Consider the following 18,480-nt stretch of genomic DNA (forward strand, 5'->3'; position numbering starts at 1 on the left):
GAAGTGTAGATAGAACATGTTGAAACAAAAAGTAAGCAGATATTAACAGTAAATGAACAAAGAGATTCATTTTCTACCACTTGTCCTTAATACTTTTGACAAAATAATAGAATGATAAATGACACAATATGTTACTGCATATGTCAGCCGCTAAATTAGGAGCCTTTGTTTGCTTACTTACTACTAAAAGACAAGTTGTCTAGTATGTTCACTATTTTATTTAAGGACAAACTTGCAATAAGAAAAATATGTTTAATGTACCGTAAGTTTTTTTGTTCAAATAAAGCCAATAATGAAATTTTTTGTGGTCCCCTTTATTTAGAAAAGTACAGAAAAACAGTTTTAGTTCCGGTACCAAAATATTGGTATCGGGACAACACAACAGTGTACATCCTTCTTCTCAATGGCCTTTGTTGAAATTGCTTCCTTATCATGGAACAAGTGCCAGCAAAAAAGTCAAAGAAAACGCAATTCTCACTAAACTCATCAAGTACGCGTGATGGTGGCTCAAACTTGTGTTTCCGAAAATGATAGTTGAATTGTACGACCTCAAATGCATTCGATTTGAGACGTGCCATCAGCATAAAAATTGATATTGGGAGACAAAGAAGTCAAAATGATTTGCTCGTTTTAATAAGTGTTGACATTCTGAAACATGAGCCGCAATCATGATCCTGACCTTTGAATGGGAACTACAGGGAGACCGGATGCTTTCGGAAGAGAAAAAAAGGAGTTAACAGTTGAGTGTTTGTGTGCGTGTGTAAAAATGCCAGTGCTCTGACTTTACTGGAGAAAGGACATTCAGTCCAGTGTGTGAAACTGTTAGACTCAATCCTTCCTTCCTTCCTTCCTTCCTTCTAGTTCCCTGGCGTCCTTTATGCATTTACACATACAAAAATACAGAAGCAACAGGAAGCGAGTAAAAGAGTCATGTTCTAATGACTTAAGTAACAAATATCCTTCTCATCGCTCAGATGCCTAACAGTGCAAAGGGGTGAAAGAAAATACTAGCTCTTCGTGTAACAGGAGCCCCTGTCTGCAATGGTCATTAAATTTGAAGTTTCCATTACTGAGACACAGTAGAGTGCAAGTAAGTAAACCTACTGGCGGCTCATTCAACGCAAAAAAAAACCAGCTTGTACATGATAACAAAGGAATAAGCACTAGATTCACACTGCTAGAATAATTCAATCATCCAGCCTGTACATAATAATAAACTTTTTTATCATGTGTCATTTGTCTTTTTGTGCCCACAAGAAGAATTATGCAAAACATGTGCATCTATATTGAGTATCACACATTTATTTCAAAGTGGGGTCTATTTGTGTACAGTGCTTTACCTTTATTTATGCAAAAGTTTATGTAACAAGGAATTGCTCATTATATTACATCGTTTTGCTCTTTTTTGTTAAATTTTTAGTTTTTTTCAGGCCAACAAAACGCGATATGTGGCAACGGCCTCCTGGCCGCACCTTGGACACCCCTGTAATAACTAATAATAGTACACGGCAAACCTAATGGCACACACAAAGCTTATCTACCAAACGTGCGCAAAGTGGATTGCATCTGTTAAGTAAGAAGAATAAGGCATGCATTCCATTTTGTGTCTCTGTCTTCATTAATAGGCTAAATATATGCTGATTAGTAGAGATGTCCAATAATGGCTTTTTTGCCGATATCCCATATTGTCCAACTCTTAATTACCGATTCCGATATCAACCGATACCGAGATATACAGTCGTATAATTAACACATTATTATGCCTAATTTTGTTGTGATGCCCCGCTGGATGCATTAAACAATGTAACAAGGTTTTCCAAAATAAATCAACTCAAGTTATAGAAAAAAAATGCCAACATGGCACTGCCATATTTATTATTGAAGTCACAAAGTGCATTATTTTTTTAACATGCCTCAAAACAGCAGCTTGGAATTTGGGACATGCCCTCTCTGAGAGAGCATGAGGAGGTTGAGGTGGGCGGGGTTGGGGGGGGGGGCAGGGTTTAGGGGTAGGGGGTAGTGGGGGGTGTATATTGTAGCGTCCCGAAAGAGTTAGTGCTGCAAGGGGTTCTGGGTATTTGTTCTGTTGTGTTTATGTTGTGTCACGGTGCGGATGTTCTCCCGAAATGTGTTTGTCATTCTTGTTTGGTGTGGGTTCACAGTGTGGCGCATATTTGTAACAGTGTTAAAGTTGTTTATACGGTCACCCTCAGTGTGACCTGTATGGCTGTTGACCAAGTATGCCTTGCAATTACTTGTGTGTGTCAAAAGCCGTAGATATTATGTGACTGGGCCGGCACGCAAAGGCAGAGCCTTTAAGCTTGATTGGCGCTCTGTACCTCCCCCTACGTCCGTGTACCCAGCTGCGTTTTAGAAGTCATAAATGTTACTTTTTAAAACCGATACCGATAATTTTGAAAACGATAACGATAATTTCCGATATCACATTTTAAAGCATTTATCGGCCGATAATATCGGCAGTCCGATATTATTGGACATCCCTACTGATTAGCAAAACACCCACAGTACTGGGAGGAGAAGATGCAAATATATATACTGTATATACGCGCAATGTTAATTGTCAGCACTCATCACCGTTTTGCGGGTAATATTTCCCTTTAAATGTATAACGTCTGAAACATACAGTATGTGCAAACTGAGTTATACACAGGAATAATGCTCGCGCCGTGCTTGCAAAGACAGACAAGGAACAGAGACTGCGTGTGTCAACATATTTGCATGGTCTGTCAGAAATAAAAAATGTTCGACATATCGTCTATACAGCAACATCATTTTATAACTTTATAGCTGTAAGCTGGGTGAGTTAAGGGGCTGATTAATTATTATAAGAATTAATTATTAGGGACGGCGTGGCGAAGTTGGTAGAGTGGCCGTGCCAGCAATCGGAGGGTTGCTGGTTACTGGGGTTCAATCCCCACCTTCTACCATCCTAGTCACGTCCGTTGTGTCCTTGGGCAAGACACTTCACCCTTGCTCCTGATGGCTGCTGGTTAGCGCCTTGCATGGCAGCTCCCGCCATCAGTGTGTGAATGTGTGTGTGAATGGGTGAATGTGGAGGTACTGTCAAAGTGCTTTGAGTAATTTGAAGGTAGAAAAGCGCTATACAAGTATAACCCATTTATCATTTATCATATTAAAAATAATTTAATTGATGAGTTTTAGTAATTTTAGAACACAATGCCAAATTCTGTCCTAAAAGCAAGCTGCACCGTGACAATAGCATTTGTTTGCGCTTGTAACACAAAAAAACTTGGATAACTCCTGTATCAAATGACCATTGATTCAGTCTTTTACAATGCTAGAGAACTGAATAAATGCGGGATGATTTTGGCGTATTCTTTTTTAATGACCCTATGTAGTATCAACATATCTCCTATATATAAAAAACTCTTTAAAGTATGAATTTTTTGTGTCTTGTACACAGTAAGTGAAGCCTCTTTGCCATGATCACATCTGCAGTGCACAAAAATGTGGGTTTCATTGTGGATACACTGGACTGCTTCCAAAATGCCCATAAAAAGTGGTACATGTATGCTGCTTGTTTGATAGCAAAACACCACAGGTAGGAGCATGATAACATGAATGTGCAGCAAATGATTGAGTGTGTCTATGAGGAAAGCTACGTAGGACACGCAATAACCTCAATTTAACAAGGCAGTTATGAATAGCACGTGCAATAATAGTAGATTGCACGCAACACACCCGCTAATAGTACATGCTAGTTAATAGATTGCACATGCTTTTTAAGCACATAGTATTTGGATCTTAGTAAAACAGGCTTTTTGTCACCTTGTCACAAAGAATGTTCTGTTGTTTATTGTTATTTAAGGTGAATGAATGTTTGACGGTGGTTGGAGGGGCCATAGGTGCAAATTGGCAGCCACGCTTCCATAAGTCTACCCCAGGGCAGCTGCGGCTGCAAATGTAGCTTACCACCAACATCGTGTAAAAGTGGAGTGGGGAGTTCTCTGCAAAGCGCTTTGATTGTCTAGAAAAGCGCTATATAAATCTAATTTATTATTACGATCATTACTACTATTAAGGTCCCACTAATCAACAATCAATTCTACACACAATCATCAAAATTCTTAAGGATCAACTAATATACTAATTTTTGTCAAATTAGTATTGGTTATACAAAGGCTATCTAGTGTGGGTTTTTAAGGAGAAAGAAAAACAAAAAAACAAATTGTATTTTTAGATACAAAGCTTTTTGTCACGTTTGAAATTGCGAGCATAATTTGAATTAAAAGTCTCGCCACCACCACTGTTGAAGTAGTGACTGTCCACATAGCGACACAATCCTGCCCACCAGCCACCGAAATTCCGAAAGTCAGTGTCAAAGAGGAGATGCGGACGACCAAATCAGACAAACCATTAAAAACATGTCCTACCAGTTAGCCAACTCAGCGAGTCAACCCGACCGCAGCACCGTCAGTCCGCATTACATGGCTACATGGCACCGCCTATGTGCCATGTAGCCAAAAACGTCCCAAGGACAAATATTTATCCATGAAAATATGGAAAAGCTGCCGATGCTGTGATCGACATGTTTCAGTTTGTTCGGTCTAATTCTGACTCTACAAATTGGACAATTGAGCATTACCTTTGTTACAAAGCCACAGCCTGCTTTCAACTCTGACCTCCAGTCCATCACTCAGGAGATGTCCGTGTGCAACATAACCAACAATAACAGTTCCTATTGTTACTCGACGGAGAATCGGCTCATAGGAAACACCTACAACAGTCTGCTGCCCAAGGAAAATGCTGAACAATACTACCATATTTTTCGGAGTATAAGTCGCACCGGCCGAAAATGCATAATAAAGAAGGAAAAAAACATATATAAGTCGCACTGGAGTATAAGTCACATTTTTGGGGGAAATTTATTTGATAAAACCCAACACCAAGAATAGACATTTGAAAGGCAATTTAAAATAAATAAAGAATAGTGAACAACAGGCTGAATAAGTGTACGTTATATGACGCATAAATAACCAACTGAGAACGTGCCTGGTATGTTAACGTAACATATTATGGTAAGAGTCATTCAAATAACTATAACATATAGAACATGCTATACGTTTACCAAACAATCTGTCACTCCCACTGTCACTCCCAATCGCTAAATCCGATGAAATCTATACGTCTAGTGTCTTACGTGAATGAATTAAATAATATTATTTGATATTTTACGGTAATGTGTTAATAATTTCACACATAAGTCGCTCCTGAGTATAAGTCGCACCCCCGGCCAAACTATGAAAAAAACTGTGACTTATAGTCCGAAAAATACGGTAATACATTATTTCATAAAACTACTGCAGTTGTTTGTAGTAAATGCTATAGTATTCTTTTTTCAAACAATATTTCTACAAGTTTGTTTTTCTTTTTAAAAAGCATGTATGGGCGTTGTTAAATTGGTGGTGTTTTTGGAGGGACAAAAATGTATTAAATTGATATTTATTCATTTCAATGGGCAGGGCTGATTTGAGATACAAAGTACTTTGAGTTACGAGCTTGGTCATGGAACTTTGTTTGAACTTTGGTACCACTTAGGGTTGTACGGTATACCGGTATTAGTATAGTACCGCGATACTAATGAATCATATTCGGTACTATACCGCCTCTGAAAAGTACCGGTCCGCCACCCCATTGGTGGATCTACACCTAACATCCACTGTAATGATACCAAGTACAGTAGCGTATCTAGTCGATACTACTATGATTACATAGATATTTTTTGGCATCACAACATCTTCTTTCGTTTAAAAAAAAATTATATTATGTTTATAAACTCAGGAAATACGTCCCTGGAAACATGAGGACTTTGAATATGACCAATGCATGATCCTGTAACTACTTGGTATCGGATTGATACCTAAATTTGTGGTAACATAAAAAACTAATGTAAAGTATCAAACAACAGAAGAATAAGTGATTATTACATTTTAACAGAAGTGTAGATAGAACATGTTAAAAGAGAAAATAAGTAGATATTAACAGTAAATGAACAAGTAGATTAATAATTCATTTTCTACCACTTTCCTTAATAATTTTGACAAAATAATAGAATGGAAAATGACACAATATGTTACTGCATACGTCAGCAGCTAAATTAAGAGCCTTTGTTTGTTTACTTTCTACTAAAAGACAAGTTGTCTTGTATGTTCACTATTTGATTTAAGGACAAACTTGCAATAATAAAACATACAGTATGTTTAATGTACCGTGAGATTTTTTGTTAAAATAAAGCCAATAATGCAATTTTTTGTAGTCCCCTTTATTTAGAGAAGTACCAAAAAGTATTGACATAATTTTGGTACCGGTACCAAAATATTGGTATTGGGACAACACTAGTACTACTGTACTTGGTGTAAAGTTTGATGACATGAACTACTGGCTGAAAAATTGATAATAACACATTAAACGGGCTATTTGGAACTTGCTCAAAATTATAGTAAAAAAAATGTAACAAGAAAGTGTCTATATTTTTCACAATTAGTATATACAATTACAAAAAAAAATTCTCGCAGGCCCGAGGAATTATTTTGGCTTTCAGGCTTGTCACTCATTGCTGTCTTGTACACACAGGGAGAGCGTGCACACAAACAAAAGCAGTCTCAGAGAAGTAACTAACAATTTGCAGGTGTGTTGTTGTTATGCTAGAATATAGATTCAATGATAGCCAACGTTAGCTATCCAAATCGCTATCATTAACTAACAACGCACAAAGCTAATGCACGTGCACAGGTTACGTACGTATATAGCTATGTCATTACGTTCTGAAAGTAGTAAGAGGGCGAAATATAAAGCTTAAAACACATTGGAAAGTTAGCGCCCTCTAGGTATCCGCATAAAGGTTGCAAACTGTCCCTTTAAAAATCTCAGCAAACTCACAGTTGCAATCAATGTTTAAAAAAAAGTACCAATGATTGTAGATATACAGGTATGTGGGCTTGTATTAAGCCTCAGGGAGTTGAACGCCCCTGCCTTACATAGTTCCGGGTCACCCTTGGGCAAGGTGTAGTACCCGAATGCCCCCCCCATCAGGGTTACGATACCCCCCATGAACTACACTAAAAGAGGATGCGTTACCCGGCCCGGAGGAAGCCCGGGGCCCTCCTCCGGAGCTAGGCCCGGAGGTAGGGCTAGTCAGCGAGCGCCTGGTGGCCGGGCTTGCCACGGAGCCCGGCCGGGCACAGCCCGAAGAAGCTACGTGGACACACCATCTTCTCTGCCACGTGGGCCCACCACCCGCGGTCGGAACCAGTGGGGTCGGGTGCGCTGCCAAGTGGATGGCAGTGAAAGTGGAGGCTCCAGACGGACCAATTCGGGGCAGCAGAGGCTGACTTTCGGGACGTGGAACGTCTCTACGCTGGTGGGGAAGGAGCCTGAGCTGGTGCGAGAGGTGGAGCGCTACCGGTTGGATCTGGTGGGGCTTACCTCTACGCATAGCAAGGGCTCTGAAACCACACTCCTGGACAAGGGATGGACCTTGTTCACTTCTGGAGTTGCTCAGGGCGTGAGGGCACAGGCGGGTGTGGGGATACTCACGAGTCCCCGGCTGAGTGCCTGTACGTTGGAGTTCACCCCAGTGGACAAGAGGGTCGCCTCCCTTCGCCTTAGGGTTGGAGGGGGGAAACTCTGACTGTTGTTTGTGCATACGCACCAAACAGGAGTTCAGAGTATTCAGCCTTCTTGGATACCTTGCATGGGGTCCTGTATGGGGCACCGGCAGGGGATTCCATAGTCTTGCTGGGGGACTTCAACGCGCACGTGGGCAATGACAGTGATACTTGGACTGGCGTGATTGGGAGGAACGGTCTCCCTGATCTGAACCTGAGTGGTGGATTGTTATTGGACTTCTGTGCTAGTCACGGACTTGCGATAACAAACACCATGTTCAAGCATAAGGATGCTCATAGGTGTACCTGGTACCAGAGCACCCTAGGCCAAAGATCAATGATCGATTTTGTAATCGTATCAGCTGATCTGAGGCCGTATGTTTTGGACACTCGGGTGAAGAGAGGGGCTGAACTGTCAACTGATCACCATCTGGTGGTGAGTTGGGTTAGATGGCGGGGGAAACCTCTGGACAGACCAGGCAAACCCAAGCGTGTAGTGCGGGTGAACTGGGAACGTTTGGAGGAGTCCTCTGTCCGGAAGGACTTCAACTCCCACCTCCGGCGGGACTTCTCTGCCATCCCTGTGGAGGTTGGGGACATTGAACAGGAATGGGCAATGTTCAAAGCCTCTATTGCTAAAGCTGCAGCTGCGAGCTGTGGCCAGAAGGTCTTAGGTGCCTCAAGGGGCGGTAACCCTCGAACACCCTGGTGGACAGTGGTGGTCAGGGAAGCCGTCCGACTGAAGAAGGAGTCCTACCGGGGTATGTTATCCCAGGGGACTCCGGAGGCAGTTGCAAGGTACCGACGGGCCCGAAGGGCAGCGGCCGTGGCTGTGGACGAGGCTAAGCAGAGGGTGTGGGAGCAGTTCGGGGAATCCATGGAGAAGGACTATCGGGCGGCACCAAAGCTGTTCTGGAAGACCATACGGCACCTCAGGAGGGGGAAGCAGGGAACCATCCAAGCTGTGTACGGCAAGGATGGGACTTTGCTGACTTCAAGTGAGGAAGTCGTAGGGCGTTGGAAAGAGCACTTTGAGGAACTCCTGAACCCAAATACATCAGACACACCCTCCCTGATAGGAGCAGGGCCTGAGGATGATGGGGGATCGACGTCGATCTCTCGGGGTGAAGTCACTGAGGTAGTTAGACAACTCCACAGTGGCAAAGCTCCGGGGTTTGACGAGATCCGTCCAGAAATGCTGAAGGCTCTGGGTGTTGATGGGCTGTCTTGGTTGATACGCCTTTTCAACATTGCGTGGAAGTCTGGGACAGTGCCGAGGGAGTGGCAGACTGGGGTGGTGGTCAAAAAGGGGGACCAGAGGGTGTGTGCTAATTACAGGGGTATCACACTACTCAGCCTCCCTGGGAAAGTTTACGCCAAGGTACTGGAAAGGAGGGTCCGGCCGATAGTCAAACCTCAGATTCAAGAGGAGCAATGTGGATTCCGTCCTGGTCGTGGAACAACTGACCAACTCTTTACGCTTGCGGGAATCCTGGAGAGGGCCTGGGAGTATGCCTATCCAGTCTACATGTGTTTTGTGGATTTGGAGAAGGCGTATGACCGCGTCCCTCGGGAGATCTTGTGGGAGGTGCTGAGGGAGTACGGAGTGAGGGGAACCCTGTTGAGGGCCATCCAATCTCTGTACAACCAAAGCGAGAGTTGTGTCCGGGTGCTTGGATGTAAGTCGGATCCGTTTCCAGTGGGGGTTGGTCTCCGCCAGGGCTGCGCTCTGTCACCTATCCTGTTTGTGATTTTCATGGACAGGATTTCTAGGCGGAGTCGTGGCCATGGCGGAGAGGGTATACGTCTCGGGGGGCTAAAGGTTGCGTCACTGCTGTTTGCAGATGATGTGGTCCTGATGGCACCTTCGGTTCGTGACCTTCAGCTCTCACTGGATCGGTTCGCAGCCGAGTGTTCAGCGGCTGGAATGAGGATCAGCATCTCCAAATCTGAGGCCATGGTTCTCAGCAGGAAACCGATGGTTTGTACAGTCCGGGTAGGGGACAGGACTCTGTCCCAGGTGGAGGAGTTTAAGTATCTCGGGGTCTTGTTCACGAGTGAGGGAAAGATGGAGAAGGAAATCAGCCGGAGAATCGGAGCAGCTGGGGCAGTATTGCAGTCTCTCTGCCGCACTGTTGTGACGAAACGGGAGCTGAGCCAGAAGGCAAAGCTCTCGGTCTACCGAGCTATCTACATTCCTACTCTCACCTATGGTCATGAAGTGTGGGTAATGACCGAAAGAATAAGATCGCGGATACAAGCGGCCGAAATGAGTTTCCTCAGAAGGGTGGCTGGCATCTCCCTTAGAGATAGGGTGAGAAGTGCAGTCACTCGAGAGAGACTCGGAGTAGAGCCGCTGCTCCTTCGCTTGGAAAGGAACCAGCTTAGGTGGTTCGGGCATCTCGTGCGGATGCCTCACGAGCGTCTCCCTAGGGAGGTCCTCGTTGCACGTCCCACTGGGAGGAGGCCCCCCGGCAGGCCAAGGACCAGATGGGGGGATTACATCTCCTCTCTGGCCTGGGAACGCTTCGGGATTCCCCAGGAGGAAGTCGCAAATGTTGCTCTGGAGAGGGAAGTCTGGGGGTCTTTGCTGGAGCTGCTGTCCCCGCGACCCGATTCCGGATAAGCGGTTGAAGATGGATGGATGGACCAATGATTGTCACACACACACTGGGTGTGGCGAAATTATTCTCTGCATTTGACTCATCACCCTTATTCACCCCCCTGTGAGGTGAGGGGAGCAGTGGGCAGCACCGGTGGCCATGATTCAACCCCCAATTCCAACCCTTGATGCTGAGTGCCAATATACTTTTTTCATTAGATTTTGCATGTGTATTCAAAGTTTTTGCTGGTGAGCGAATTACACAATGGCTAGTAAGGGCAAACACCCAGCAATGTTCAAAAGCTTCTAACACAGAAATGATAAAACAAATAAAAATGCACAAATACCACAATACAAATGCACTGGAAAAATGCTGCAAATTAAAACGATTGCAAAATATCATAAATGCTAAAAAACAAAAACAAAAATGCCAAAACACTCACAACCACCCCAAAAAATAACTGCATGGGAGAAATACTTCAGGTTCTTCTGCAATATCTTTAAAGACATGAGCGAGATGCCCAGAAGAAAGTTGGTTGACTTTAAAATGTTTCTTTACGTCTTTGTTAAACAGTTGGTTGCACTCTAACGCTAACAGTTAGGGTGGCAGCTATCATTTATTTTTGTAATAGCATGAACTATCAATTATTTTGTTAGATTAAATCGGCAAAAACACACTTTTTGGCCTCAATGCGTATTTAGGGAAAATAGTATAAATAAACAACGATTTTTCCTGCTTGCCATAACCTTCATTATTTATTTTACTAAATGCACAGTCAACATTGAAAATGCACCTTTAACATGTGTGCATTAATACAAATTTAAAAATTCCGCTGTTCGCCACCAAACAGATCTCAGCACCCACACACCAACGCTCTCATGTTCTCTCGTTTGCAATGGCTGTGTGGAAACTATGTCCGCTTATTTAAAGTTTCGCCTCTTCAAGTCAGCCAACTTTCATTCTGCCTTTAAAAGGGCTTTATTGGCAGAATAGAGGACCTCCCATCGACTTCAATGTAAGGGGACTTGTATTTACACTACTTGTATTTACATTTAACCAATTAGATGTACACTATTTCGCCCATAAAATTCAATAACCAACAATTCAAAAACCGCCAACAATACTCCATTGAAGTATTAGTGATATTGTTATTATAAGCGATAACGCAGACAAACAATTTATAGCGGCGCTGTGATCACTACCGTGTGTCCCTATGTTTACTTCATCGAGTGGTCTACTGCTTTCTCGCTTCCTTTCTCCCTGGAAGTTTATTGTAGATCATAAATCATGCACCTCACCTGGACATAAGAAGTCAGACGAGGTATTCCGACAAGTTGGTACACTTTTAGACAGCCAGAATAGACCCAGGAATGGCAAGAAAGACAGGAAAATACAATTGCTGTTCCACCCCCCTTTTCTTCGTGAGGATAAGGAGTCATTCTTCCTCTAAATGGGAATTTATAAACATCCGAGCAGTCTGCATCCTAATGACAGCAGACATTCTACAGTAAGTGATGTTTTAATACGTTTGTTGGCTCCCATGAAGTCTGCAGTGAGGAATATTTAGGGATGAAGGAAAAAAAAGCAAACATTATGATGTTTTGTTTTTTTATTAATGCGCCGCGTATGCTTAAAAATATCAAAATACATAAATATTAAATGTTATTATAAATGTGCCCATTACTACATTACAGGGTTTCCCACACATTGATTTATTTGTGGCGGCCCGCCACGAAAGAATTACGTCCGCCACAAATTTTTTTTAAAAATTAAAAAAAATAAAAAAAATTATTATTTTTTTTTTGGTCCTCTCCAGCTTCTCAGGCAAATCATATAGTTGATGTAGATGCCCATATCGGCTGTTTAGATTTACTTTACAAAAGAGAAGTGTAGGATACTTCTCTTGTTGCCTTATTTGTATTTGACTTTATTAAATGTATTTATATTAGAAACACAACATGTGTATATAACAAAGGGTGCAAAGTCTGCAGGCAGTAGGAAACACATGGTTAAGTGTAGGGAGTAAAACTGATGGCAGTCTAAAGTTCAAGATTTTTGGAGCTTTTTGTTCAGTGGATCAGATGTTTGATGAAGCTCTGTGTCTATCTACCACCACTACTGTTTTCTGTTTATTTGTTACTGACTGTGGCAGGACACCTCTGCCTCTGTTTCACTTTATGTTGCTGGTAAATAATATGGTTGTAGTAGTAGGCTAAAGTTAAATTATTTAGTATGCACTAATTAAAGGGGCAGAGCTTTGAGACATTTTAGCTTTTATATTTTATAAGATATATTTTTTTTGTAAGAACCACAATTAATAAATATATTTCAGTGAATAACTTATTGTTCAAATCTGTATATAAATATGTACATAAAGTGTTGTAATTATATTGTAAAATGGATGGATGGACGTTTAAAACAAAGCTGTTATTATTAATTAGTAAGTATACATTTTTTGAGCCTTTTTAGAGAAAATCAAATCATTGTAGTAAATTATGCAAATTACTCGATGATGTCATGGTGACCACGCCCATAGCCACGCCCCCACCGCCACAGGTATCTTGGCAGTTTATGGGAAACACTGCATTACATATATAATTACATCATGTATACAAAACCTCAGAGGAGGTGTTACGATGTTTTTTAAGGGCTTTAAAAGTGGAATTGCGCAGCTTCCATGGGCTCCATTGAAAGCGAACTTTAATTACTTAATTATTTAGAATGCAAAATAAAAAATATCCGTCGTCATGTCTTTCGTAATGATTGTGAACAATAGACAAGATTCCAACAAAGTGCAGTTTCCCTTTAAGGTGTGTTTTAGGCATTTGCAGCATTTTTCTTTTGCATTCGTTTTTGATCTTGCAGCAATTTTATTTGCAGTATTTGTTGGTTACAGTTTTTTTAAATAGAGTTTTGGATCAATTCTGTGTTTGAACGTTGATGCGCCTTTTCCCCCTTAGGCCACTATAGTATTAGCTCAGGTTGTGCAACCATTAGAGCAGTGTTTTTCAACCTTTTTTGAGCCAAGGCGCATTTTTTTTCATTGAAAAAATCCGGAGGCACACCACCAGCAGAAATCATTAAGAAATTAAACTCAGTAGACAATAAAAAGTTGTTGTCGCAATTGTTGGATATGAATTTAAACCATAACCAACTATGGATCACTATAGCTATTGTCTCAAAGTAGGTGAACTGTCACGACCTGTCACATCACGCCCTGACTTATTTAAGTTTTTTGGTTGGGCTCCCGTGCATAGTGTTTTAGTTCTTGTCTTGCGCTCCTATTTGGGTGGCTTTTCCTGTTTTTTAGTATTTTCCTGTTGCAGTTTCATGTCTTCCTTTTTGAGCGCTATTCCCCGCACCTGCTTTGTTTTAGCAATCAAGAATATTTAAGTTGTTGGTATCTTTTTTTGTGTGGACATTGTTGTCATGTCATGTACGGACGTACTTTGTGGACGCCGTCTCTGCTCCACACGCTGTAAGTTTTTGCTGTCGTCCAGGATTCTGTTTTTGTTTACTTTGTAGCCAGTTCAGTTTTAGTTTCGTTCCACATAGCCATCCCTAAGCTTTAATGCCTTTTCTTAGGGGCACTCACCTTTTGTTTATTTTTGGTTTAAGCATTAGATACCTTTTTACCTGCTGTCGTCTGCGTATTGTGATCACGACAAACCATCGTCATCTCACAAGACGTTTTCCCGATATCTACAAAGCAATTAGCTACCAGCTTCCACCTACTGATATGGTATGGTATAACATGGTTACTCTGTCAAGCTCGAGACAGCACCTACACTCAATAACGGCACATTATTTGCAGATCATAATTACTGGTTTGCAAAAAATATTTTTAACCCATATATATGCATTATCATATGCATTATCTCCCACGGCACGCCAGACTGTACCTCACGGCATTTGCAGCATTTTTCTTTTGCATTCGTTATTGATCTTGCAGCAATTTTATTTGCAGTATTTCTTGGTTACAATTTTTTTTAAATAGAGTTTTGGATCAGTTGAGCGGCACAGTGGTTGAAAAACACTGCATTAGACAATATTTCTTTAAAAAAATTAAATAAAAAATGTATGCACACTCTGCAGAAAGGAGTTTTATTTTCACTATAGCACTTCCATCTTAAAAAAATATTTTTAACCCAAATAGGTGAAACAGCATTATCTCCCACGGAACGCCAGACTGTAACTCACGGCATTTGCAGCATTTTTCTTTTGCATTTGTTTTTGATCTTGCAGCAATTTTATTTGCAGTATTTTTTGGTTACAGTTTTTTTTAAATAGAGCTGTGGATCAGTTGAGCGGCACAGTGGTTGAAAAACACTGTATTAGACAATATTTTATTTAAAAAAATAATAAGAAATGTACGCACACCCTGCAGAAAGGAGTTTTATTTTCACTATTGCACTTTCATCTTAAAATAGCACATTAATAACACAAAAGGAGTAACAGGTCCACATTAATGTGGATACAAGTTTGGATAGAAAAAAATACTATTTTTCATTACCTTGATTTTAAGTCATGTTGAATGATACTTTAAGTGCGTATATAGTCAACTCTATAATTAATCAGATTAAGTAACTATTAAATACATTATCAAAACTGGGGGGAAAATAATGATAGCTTAAAGACATGTGTTTTTTTAATAATCTGTCAGATCATCTGTAAATATAGCTGTCAAAATAAATGTTTGACCTTTATAACAAGTGAGTCCGCATATTGCATCCCGACGGCAACAACGCATTTATTCGTTAGCATTAGCATTAGCATTAGCAAGTGGCAAGCAGTCGATCCGTCCCACATTCGGCCCGTATCATTTGTGGATGCACGATATCGAAATGTGTTACGATTAACACCTAAACCAATATCATCTTTAAGAGCTTGAGTCAGCAGCATAGAGCAAACGCATGATGAGGGGGGGGGGGAACAGAGCGAGCCAACATAAACTCACACCCAAAATGCTCGTTTACCATCATTTTAAAGGACAACATTGGCATTTAAATTACCTTCAGTGGACTCAAATCCTTTAAGATGTCGCGTTTTGATGGTGAATCGCGTAATCCAGAGAGTAAAGACGTCTGTAGAGGTGATTTCTAATGACGTGATGGGTTATACAGAGTCGTGCTGTCTGAAGAGCGCAAACCCATTCCCTATGGATACTAGCGTGGGTTGGGATTACTGGAAGCAAGTTTTTTTTTTGATTGACACTTTCGAGAGCCAATTGGGTTCGACATAGCCCGCGCGGAGACCGCAAGATAGGGTGTTGTCTTGGTGCGTTCAAATACCAAGGTAAAAAGCTAATTTCGACGTATGTACTTGTCTTTTGCCAAATAATATCTACTATGACGGACGTATCTAACCACTGGCACTACACCAGATGTTATTTATGGCCCTGTTTTGGTCTTTAATAATGCTTATATGTTATTATTAGACTTTTGAGGGGGCCCGTCCCACCCTAAAGTAACCGTCCCACATATACATACACACACTCAGCATGTTTACAATCACTAAAATTAAGTTAAAGTTAAAGTACCACTGTTAGTCACACACACGCTAGGTGTGGTGAATTTAACCTCTGCATTTGACCCATCCCCTTGTTCCACCCCCTGGGAGGTGAGGGGAGCAGTGAGCAGCAGCAGTGGCCGCGCTCGGGAATCATTTTGGTGATTTAACCCCCAATTCCAACTAGGGCTGCAACAACGATTATAAAAATAGTTGGAGATTAATTTAGTCATCGATTTGTTGGATCTATGCTATGCGCATGCAAAGAGGTTACTTTTTTTTTTTTTGGTATTTTTATTTTATTAACCTTTATTTATAAACTGCAACATTTACAAACAGCTGAGAAACAATAATCAAAAAAAGTATGGTGCCAGTGTGGTGCCAGTATGCTGTTTTTTTTTCAATAAAATACTGGAAAGGATAGAAATGTAGTGTGTCTCTTTTATCCGATTATTAATCGATTAATCAAAGTAATAATCGACAGATTAATCGATTATCAAATTAGTTGTTAGTTGCAGCTGTAACGCCAAATTTCTTCCCCCTACAACCCCCCCATTTACTTCCGTGGTCATGTTTCCTCTTATGTCATTGACAGCGATTGATAGCACTTCGGCTTTGACTGCCCGTCGCTGGAAGGATACTTCGTCTTTGACAGCTGCTGGAATCTGAAGAAATCGATTATTGTTTTTTTTTGTACAGGCGCGAAACAGGACAGTCACGTGCCGGTTAAGGATCCCCGGCAACTTTGTGATTTAATTGGACGCAGCCCCGGAAGTAAATGGGGGGGGGGGGTTGTAGGGGGAAGACATTTGGCGTGACACAGCCCTAATTAAAACCCTTGATGATGAGTGCCAAGCACGGAGGTAATGGGTCCCATTTTTTAAGTTTAAAGTTAAAGTACCAATGGTTGTCACACACACACTAGGTGTGGTGAAATTACCCTCTGCATTTGACCCATCCCCTTGTTCCACCCCCGGGGAGGTGAGGGGAGCAGTGAGCAGCAGCGGTGGCCGCGCTCGGGAATCATTTTGGTGATTTAACCCCCAATTCCAAACCTTGATGCTGAGTGCCAAGCAGGGAGGTAATGGGTCCCATTTTTTAAGTTAAAAGTTAAACGTAATGTACCAATGAGTGTGGTGAAATTACCCTCAGCATTTGACCCATCCCCTTGTTCCATCCCCTGGGAGTTGAGGGGAGCAGTGAGCAGCAGCGGTGGCCGCGCTCAGGAATAATTTTGGTGATTTAACCCCCAATTCCAAACCTTGATGCTGAGTGCCAAGCAATGAGGTAATGGGTCCCATTTTTATAGTCTTTGGTATGACTACGTCGGGGTTTGAACTCACGACCTGCCACTCTAACCACAAGGCCACTGAGCATGAATTATTGATTACATTTTATATGTATTTATACAATTATGAAATATTTTAATTGTAATAATTGTATTTCTTATAACCCACAGATGTAAATGGAAAAAAAATCTAATCTTAACGAAAGCCCAGACCTTTATCATGTACCCCCCACTTGTGGTTGTGGCCCTAAACAACCGCATAGAGCAGAGGTCTTCAACAGGGCGTCCACGACCCCCAAGGGATCCTTCGAGGTACGTACTGCAGGGGGTTCTTGACATCATTGTTTGATTCAAATTTATAAAAAGTTGTTTTTTTTATATTTCCCTATGCAAATTTTCTACAAATGTAAATACACATGAACATTGATTCAACATACTCTAGTTTAGTCGAGAAAAGTCGTTATGATCACCATACTCCCTGTATCTTGCAGGTTTAAAATTAAAAACATGAAAAAATGATAGACAAATAGACAGATAGATAGATCGATCGATAGATCGATCGATCGATCGATCGATCGATCGATAGATAGATAGATAGATAGATAGATAGATAGATAGATAGATAGATAGATAGATAGATAGATAGATAGATAGATAGATAGATAGATAGATAGATAGATAGATAGATAGATAGATAGATAGATAGATAGATGGATAGTATTTTATTGATTCCTTCAGGAGAGTTCCCTCAGGAAAATTAAAATTCCACCAGCATTGTACATAATTTAAATAGAAAAAATAACAATAAGAATAAAAACAAAAAGTAACAATAAGAACAAAAATATGGATGGATGGATAGATAGATAGATAGATAGATAGAAAGATAGATAGATAGATGGATAGATAGATAGATAGATAGATAGATAGATAGATAGATAGATAGATAGATAGATAGATAGATAGATAGATAGATAGATAGATAGATAGATAGATAGATAGATAGATAGATAGATAGATAGATAGATAGATAGATAGATAGATAGATAGATAGATAGATAGATAGATAGATAGATAGATAGATAGATAGATAGATAGATAGATAGATAGATAGATAGATAGATAGATAGATAGATGGATAGATAGATAGATAGATAGATAGATAGATAGATAGATAGATAGATAGATAGATAGATAGATAGATAGATAGATAGATAGATAGATAGATAGATAGATAGATAGATAGATAGATAGATGGATAGTACTTTATTGATTCCTTCAGGAGAGTTCCCTCAGGAAAATTAAAATTCCACCAGCATTGTACATAATTTAAATAGAAAAAATAACAATAAGAATAAAAACAAAAAGTAACAATAAGAACAAAAATATGGATGGATGGATAGATAGATAGATAGAAAGATAGATAGATGGATAG

General features: G+C 40.7%; 1 protein-coding gene across 1 annotated transcript in view; it reads right to left on the reverse strand.

Moving 5' to 3' along the window:
• Window positions 1-15,400, reverse strand: part of lifra (LIF receptor subunit alpha a) — a 65,930-nt gene extending 50,530 nt beyond the window's left edge. The window contains exon 1 of the mRNA XM_062025516.1: window positions 15,265-15,400. The gene's annotated coding sequence lies outside the window, so the exon portion shown is untranslated. The remainder of the gene's footprint in view (window positions 1-15,264) is intronic.
• Between the last annotated feature and the right edge of the window lie 3,080 nt (window positions 15,401-18,480).

Source organism: Entelurus aequoreus, linkage group LG17 (assembly GCF_033978785.1).
Source record: "Entelurus aequoreus isolate RoL-2023_Sb linkage group LG17, RoL_Eaeq_v1.1, whole genome shotgun sequence".
Classification (NCBI taxonomy): domain Eukaryota; kingdom Metazoa; phylum Chordata; class Actinopteri; order Syngnathiformes; family Syngnathidae; genus Entelurus; species Entelurus aequoreus.